This window comes from Monodon monoceros, unplaced genomic scaffold (assembly GCF_005190385.1).
Source record: "Monodon monoceros isolate NGI ecotype Baffin Bay Population unplaced genomic scaffold, NGI_Narwhal_1 Super_Scaffold_8, whole genome shotgun sequence".
NCBI classification, from domain to species: Eukaryota; Metazoa; Chordata; class Mammalia; order Artiodactyla; family Monodontidae; genus Monodon; species Monodon monoceros.
Window position 1 is genome coordinate 24333927 of NW_021703785.1, and position 8839 is coordinate 24342765.

The following is an 8839-nucleotide window of genomic DNA, read 5'->3' on the forward strand; positions in this document are numbered from 1 at the left end:
GCCGCATAGCACAGGGAGATCAGCTCGGTGCTTTGTGACCACCTAGAGGGGTGGGATAGGGAGGGTGGGAGGGAGAGAGATGCAAGAGGGAAGAGATATGGGGGCATATGTATATGTATAACTGATTCACTTTGTTATAAAGCAGAAACTAACACAACATTGTAAAGAAATTATACTCCAATAAAGATGTTAAAAAAAAAAAAGTAGGTTGAATTGTTTTCTTGATATTCAGTCTTTAATCCATGGATATTGAAAGAAACAAAGTATAGAACAAAGCACTCTCTTAAGGAACGATAAGTCTTTACGATGCTGGAAGCACTATTTCTTTCCGTTATTTAAAAACTATATGGTAAACTACTTTAGCATGTTGTCAGTGACAGCAGAAAACTGGAAATGTTCCTGATTGTTTCTATATCAAGTATTGTTCAAGACTTTCAGTTTTTCAAGGGGTAATGTATCTAATATTTGGTTTAATGACAATTAAATTACATAACTACATTCTAGCTCACCACAGTTTCAAATATTTTATGGTAAAGAAAATATCACTTTAATCCTAAAGATTTTTAAAATTTTAACATGACGTTTATAAAGTTTTAACTATGATTATTTGGCATGAAGTATAAAAAAAGTGTTTTAACTAGTGTGTTTTAGCCTGGTGGATTCCTGAAAACCTTTCATAGATGTGATTGCAAGCTTTGAAAATTTTACCGCACATGTATTTGCATTCTATTGACAAGTGTGTCTACCTTGTTGAAATTAGAACTGAGTGGCCCATGTTATCCAAAGTAAATACAAGTAAAACAGAATGAGATTTAGTTGCATTTTAGTTTATAAAATCTCACCAGCACCACAGAGTTAGTGTATACTTACCAGATAATCTAAGAAATTTTCTGCCTGAATGTTTAAGAAAGTGATAGGTCTATGCAAGTTATTATGTAGGCCTGCCACCGAACCAAGTGAATAAAGATTGTGAAAGATAGTTATTTGATAGAAATTTAATTGTCGTCCAATTTGTAATGTTCTGACTACCTTACTTCTCTCATAGTACCTTTTCCAAATTCTAATACTTGAATATGTTTCAAAAGCAAAAAAACTCAAAAAGATTGCAAATAAACTAGATGAAGCCAGATGGTTGGCAATGTAATATAATAGCATAATCTAATATTAGCTAAGAAGTACAATGAAATATTTTAAGGCCAACTTGTATTCATTTATAGAACATTTAAGGAAATTCTAAAGTAATTAACCCACAACAAAGCAAAATCTGTCAACTATCATGTAAGTGTAGAACAGAGTATAAAATAGAAATTGAAAGAAAGGCACAGACTAGAGAGATACTTTACTAAAAATGGGGTAAATGTCAATGAAAGACCTAATGATACTGACTTGTGTGGCTCTGCCAAAAGAATGACTTGCTTTCTACTCACTCAACTTAATCTATGTCAGCCAATAAGTTGGCAAGTCCTGACTGTGCACATAAATGCCTATCAGATTTTAGGTGCCTTACTCTTAAAAACGAACATTCAGTCAAAAGATCATAAAACATTTGACTAGAATTCTCAATATAAAAATATAGATAAAAAATAGGATAAGGGAACATGAAATATGGAAGAAAGTTAAACTCAACAAAAATACGACTGAAAAACAATCTCACTTATTAAAAGCAAAGGAAAAAAGAAGTCACACTGGGAATATAACTTAAGCAAGAGTCCACAAAACAGATCAATACACCAGGAAAGAACATTTGGAAATTCTTCCATCATAATTTTTTTCCAACCTTGATAGCATAAATATCATTATTTTGTTATTATGATATATGACATGGGTTTTGCAATTGGGAAACAGAAAGCAAAGAAACAGACATAGCAAGGTGAGAGATGGCAATCGTGTTTATATATTGCAAAAACATTCAGTAAAATATTATCTGTGATAAATTGGAAGAAATACAAGAAGCTTAATGAATCTGTTAGGGGTTAACTATTTGTAAAAAGTCAGGTAATAAATATTTTTGGCATTGTATGCCATATGTTCTCCATCACAACTACCAAAATTTACTATTTTTTAAAAAATATGGAACGCTTCACGAATTTGCATGTCATCCTTGGGCAGGGGCCATGCTAATCTTCTCTGTATCGTTCCAATTTTAGTATATGTGCTGCCGAAGCGAGCACCAACTTTACTATTATAATGAGAAAATGTCCATAGGCTATTTGTGGAAGAATAGTCATGACTGGATTTGGCCCACTGGCACGAGTTCAGAGACTTTCTTCTGAGGAACCTGTTTCCAGTGAATCAGAATAACCATAAATATTGGATGTGGAAAGGAAAAAGTCACAATCCTCACAGGTGTGTTTGCCCATAAAACAAAATCAGCCATGGTACAAAAGTAAATTTAATTGTGTTATCTTCCCACCCCAGCTATAGTTTCAGCTGGTTTCATCATTCCAACTATTAAGTTGAGAGATATAAAGCATGGCATAAAGAATCAATGATATAACTCAGATTATCAGTTATGTCTAGTAGAGAACTTCAGTAGGTTGACTGCTACATGTAACTGACAGGGAGTGAATAGATCAGAAGGTGCCTGGTAAATTTTGAATGAATTGCATTGCCAGAGAAAACACAAGCCATAACAAAACAGAAGAAAAACAAACATAAATCATTTTTGTTTTAAAACAACCTATAGGTCCACAAACATACACCAGCCACAGATGGAACTATTCTACAACACCCAACACAGATAAAGTCATAAAGATGAACAGACAGGAAGAAACCTCCCAAAGGGCATGAGAACAATTACCAAAGGAATTCTTCCCAGGGAGTGAAATCAGGGACTAATCAATGATTTTCTATCTACCACCCCAAGTTGATACGGACCAGTAGCTTTTTTTTTTTTTTTTTTGCGGTACGCGGGCCTCTCACTGCTGTGGCCTCTCCCATTGCGGAGCACAGGCTCCGGACGCGCAGGCTCAGCGGCCATGGCTCACGGGCCCAGCCGCTCCGCGGCATGTGGGATCTTCCCGGACCGGGGCACGAACCCGTGTCCCCTGCATCGGCAGGCGGACTCTCAACCACTGCACCACCAGGGAAGCCCTGGACGAGTAGCTTTTGTACTCTCATTCTCATTTTCCAAATTGATGTTTTCTGTTTAGTTTTTTCTTTGTGGATTTCTGTCTCAATTTCTCTATTGTATATGGACTATGCATAGAAATGACAAATAATAGGACTTGGGTTGGAGAGATAACAGGTTTTCTTTCTTTAGACCATAGGTCAAAAGACCAAAGGATATCACATCCATACATCATGGAAAAGTCTGAAAATCACCCACAGATCCTGGACTTTAAGTTGGGTGGAGTAAATGCAAGGGATTTGGGGCTGTCTACCTTAGAAGATGGTGGATATATTTCATGGTTGAAAGGAGACGTGAAATCTTTGTGACCATGAAGAGACAGATTGAGGATATAGATGACAGAAATTTGGGGGCACATAGAACAATTCCTTCTTCTTACCAGGCATAGGAATAGCCTATTTTCCAACCTTCCTTTTTGCTAGGTGTGGCCATGTGACTGAGTTATAACCAGTATAAAGTGAATGGAAACAATATGGTCACTTCTAGGACTATTCCATGCAATAAAATCCTCCTGCAAGTTCCCTCATGACCTTTCCCTACCACATGTTTCAGGGCATCCGACTTAGGACTCAGGCTGTAGGGAATGATGCACTATAGATGGAAGAACCTAGGTCCTTAAATCTATACAGGAAAGTCCACCCTGTGAGTATCGCTATCAAACTGTTAAGAATGTGATAGAAACAACTTCTCTTGTGTTATGTGTTTGAGATATTTTGAGTTTTGTTTTATGACAGTTTATCCTAAATAATATGGTTCCCTTTCAGAGAGCAAAATCTAAGACACATTTTACAAGCTAATTTCAGATGGCTTTATTTGATCACACATATATTTAATTTCCATTTCTACATTTCTCAAATGTAAATGTTGAACTGATTCTGGGGTATATCTTATAGTATAGTTTCTATATATATATATATATATATTTTTTTTTTTTTTTGGTGGTACGTGGGCCTCTCACTGTTGTGGCCTCTCCCATTGCGGAGCACAGGCTCCGGACGTGCAGGCTCAGCGGCCATGGCTCACGGACCCAACCGCTCTGCGGCATGTGGGATCTTCCCGGACCGGGGCACGAACCCGTGTCCGCTGCATCGGCAGGCAGACTCTCAACCACTGCACCACCAGGGAAGCCCTAATTTCTATATTCCTTGGGAGCAGACATTTTTTTATCCTTTTCACAAAGTTCCTTGCAGTCTTCCTTCTGTAGAATCGCTTAAGAAATCATCTTTTTCCACTAGTGGTGAGCTCATGTAGAACACAGGTGAGCATGAAGCAGATGGATACCTTCTCTAGAACGCACACTAATTAGGCTCAGGCAACCTTGAGGCCACTTGCACCTTTTGAAGGCCACCCTTTCATTAAAAACAGCACTAGGAACATCTATTCTCTAAGCATTGTTGATGCCTTGCAAAGATATTAAATGATAAGAAAAATTATGTTTGCTAAATACAGAAACATATTACCTTTTAATATAATCATGTCTTTTGGTCACTTTTTCATTTCTGTAGCAACTAATACAGTTTGCATATGAAATAAAAATCCACAGTATAATATCTCCTGATTTTCCTCATCTTCTATGTCTGGGATCATTTATTTAGGGAAAGAAACACATGGAACTTTTTGCCGTTCCACAGATATGTTAACCCCTTCCATACTTTAAATATTTTTTTCTAAATGAGAAGAATATGGTTAAATTTTATGGTAAGATATTATACATTCTTAAATATTTAGTTCAAATTTTACCAACTTTTAAAAATCTTTCGTATCTATAATCTCCAAGAAGTCCTTGTTTATGAATCTCTCATTGAATTAACATTATTTACATACTTTTGAATTGGTACTAAACACTTTATTTCTCAGTAATTTTCATTTTAATAGCATTGGTTATTTCAAAGGATTCACGAATGAATCCAGATAAATATAATATAGCTCACCTTAAATACATTAGTATCTCCAACACGAGACATACTGTGAAATCAATAAATATTTGGCAAAAGGATAGATTTATGAATAATAATAAGTTATTGCCTTATTAAATTTTGCTGGCTGAGTAACCTTCAAGAAGATCAAAACTAAAACAAGTTATTTTAGGGAAATAGCTATTTCCATTAAAAGAAACAAGGATAAAATAATGCAGATATCCTTTCTTTGATTGTTAGTCTTCTGATTTAAGTGGTTCTTTATAATAATTTTATCAGAGCATATTTTCAGACTCAAAATTTCCACTTATGTTGTATTTTAATTGCTTCCCCAATCTTATTTTTAATCTCACCATTAAAGATGTTTCCTGATTATCTATAGTTTAGCAAATGGCAGTTCATTTTGTTGTTCCACATTTTAAAACTTCAACTAGTTCACTTAGACACTGAATTTGTTTTGAAAAATAATTTCAAGTGTTGATCATTTACATTTTAAACCTGTGCATCACTAATATAAAACTTCAAATAACTGCTCTTACCAGTATATTTATCTGTTTGCTTATTTGTTTTGCCAGAATAGAGCTTTATTACCACAGCTTTCTCTTTACATTTAATGCACTTACGCTTACAGCTTTCATTATCTTTTAAGAGATACAGAAGTGAATTATCAATACATAGGGATCACTATATTACCAACGTTAGTCCCTAAACAAATAATTAAGTGCATTTTTTCCCAAGATTTAAATTGCCCATTATTAAGAAAACAACTATTGTGGGCAACTTAAAGTAGAGAATAATTATAGATTAATTTATGTTCTAAAGTTGCCAAGTCCTACCAGAGGAAGGAACTATATTTGTCCTTGAATAGAAAAGTAGAGGTCATCATTTATTCGTTCAATAAATATTTTTGAATGCCTAATATGTGCCAAGCCTCATTGTTTGTACTGATAAAAGAGCAGTTAATGAAATATAGTAAACTCTCTTTCATGTTTCATAGAGTTTGCATTTTAGAGAGACAGTGAGGAAGTCAATAAACACAGACACACATGCACACACACACATGCATACAATATTACAGTGTCTTATACGCTACTAAGAACTTTGAGGAAAAATAAAGTTAGAGAATAAGAATTTTGACATTTACTCTAAGAGAGTTGGGAAGTGACGTTATTAGTCTTACCTTTAACACAATGACTTTGGTTACCTTTTTGAGAATAGACTCTAGGGCACAAAGGCTGTAGCTGGGAGATGAGTTAGAATACCACTGATACAATCTAGATGACTGAGTATGTACAGTGATTCAAACAGGGTAGTAATTGTGGAGGTAGCAAAGTATCATCATATTCTACACATATTCTGAATGTAAAACTATTGGAATTTGCTGAAAAAAGAGATTGAAAGAAAGAGAAATGATACTCTATATTTCGATTTGAGGAATGGAAAAAATGGAGTTGCTATTAATTAAGATGGAAAAAACTACAGAATGAATGAGTCTCTAGAGGGAGAGTGAGATTTTATTTTACACATGTTAAGTTTGAAATATTAGATATCCATCGAGTCAGTAATTTAATGCAAAGTTATACTAAATCAGACAAAACTGGTTAGTTAAGAAGCACTGCTACAGAAAATGGTGAATTTAGCATCAAGGTAAAAGAATTAGTTCACTAAAACAGTATTCTAAATATGTTCACATCTAATTACACAATGGCACATTAACAGTAAACAGAAAATATTAACAGTAAATGTTTCCAGAAACAAAAGTAGATACAGAGAATTAGGGGGATCCACAATCATTGTGGGACTTTATCACACCTCTGTCATTGTTTTATAGATAAGAAAATTATAGCAAGCTATATAAAGTCCAAACAACATAGTACACTACAACTGCAAAACAAAACTCTTTTTAAGTGCACATGGAACTCATTCAATGCATAATAAAAACTAAAAATTCCAAAAATTGAAAAAATGCATAAGAAGTTCTCTCACAGCAGCAGAGTTAAGCTAAAAATAAATAATAAAGAATAACCAACCCCTCAATTTTTAAAAAAATTCATATTTAAATAACTCAGTTATTTAAGAAAACGCAATAAATATTAGAAACAGCTGAAAATTATTTTAGCATCCATATCGAGGTATCAGAATAGCACATAAAGCTCAAACATATCAAGAAAAAAAAAGAGTAACAAAAAGAGAAAAATAAATGTTTACCAATATTAGATATGAAAACAATGTTTTTGCAGTATTACTCAGGCTATAGCCTAAACTGGAAACAAAGCAAAGAGCCCTCAGTTGAAAACTAGCAAATAAATTGTTATATATTTCTACAGTGAAATAACATGCTCCTATGGGAAGGAACAAGACAACTTGAGGGAACAACATGGATGAATCTAACAAAACAATATTTAGTAAGAGAACCTAGACAAAATAGAGTTACTTTATGGTTACATTTATATATTGTTCAAAAACAGAAAAAGCTCCTATTTTGTTAAGCATCAGAATGCCAGTTACCTTAGGGAGCTAATGCTTGGAAAGGGACACAGAGGGGCTTTTAGAATTCCAATAATATTTCATTGTGTGCTTGTTACACAGGTATGATAATTTCATGAACCCTTACTTAACTATGTTTATTCAGCATTTGGGGAATATAAATGTCACACTTTAATTAAATATATTCGACAATCTGGGGAACCGTAAGTTTATATATGATATTCCAGGAGACTGGATAAGGACATGAAAGAGGCATGCAAACACAGAGTGAAAGAAGATGTCTGAGAAATGAATCATTGATCATGGTGTCATAGAGAGGAGAATAATGCAGCAAAGGAAAACAAGAACAAAGGTAGGAAATATTTTCTATACTGGGAAAAATTGAAAATGTGGAAGAAAAAGGGAACCATTTCTAGACTGACATCCTCAACTATGGGAGAAGTGATGGAATCCGATAAGTAAATGTCTAGGTTTAGTTAGGCTCAGGTGCAGTTTATTCATAAGAATGGGAGTGACAATGGACATATGTGCTGGTAAGCAGACATGGTAGTAAAAGTTGGAGAATGATCTCATCTCATTGTTTCAGTTTCCTTGGAGACAAAGGGAAAAAGGAAGCAGGTCAAATCTCTGGAAGAAAAGGAAGAAGAAGCTATTCAAGGAGTAAAAATATAATCACTATAAACTATTTCTGGTACAGTGGCAGAGGCTTAGTCAAGGCAATGCATAATTGTGTTATTGCCAGGTTTACTTGCTTTTAGTAGTCACATATTTGAAGTGGGCTCAGTCACTGTGTGTGTGTGTGCATGCGCACACACTTATGAGTATTGGGTGCCTTTTGTAAGCATTGTTTTCTACCTATAGTCACCTATACAAGTGATGTGGCAGAAAGAACAGAGAATTGAATTTAACCAGAATTGGCACATTTCTACGTGAGTGGATGAAGGAGGAGAGGAGTGACATTATTGAATGATCACAGATTTTAGTAGGAAAATGAGAAAAAAGATGAGAATATTGGCTGGGAAATGGGAGCTAGGAAGTGACATAAAATAAAACTAGGATCAATAAGCAGCAAGCCCCAGCAAAACTGAAACAATATTGTGAGTCAGTAACAAAGAGCATGGTTTTAGAGAATGGAGTGCAGAGACTATGATCTTTAAACCTGAGATGATGTATGTGTAAATTTGAAATTATTGGTGATGGCAAGAATATAATATAGAAAGTGAGTTGCCAAGGAAAGAAGGATAAGAATCTTGCAGGAAAAGAGGGCAATCAATTGATAGCATATGGTATTAGAAGCAGTGTAATG

General features: G+C 34.6%; 1 non-coding gene across 1 annotated transcript; it reads right to left on the reverse strand.

Moving 5' to 3' along the window:
* Positions 1-2064: 2064 nt before the first annotated feature.
* Positions 2065-2171, reverse strand: LOC114888443. The gene has a single exon (XR_003791780.1). It is a non-coding gene; the product is annotated as a U6 spliceosomal RNA (small nuclear RNA).
* Positions 2172-8839: the final 6668 nt, after the last annotated feature.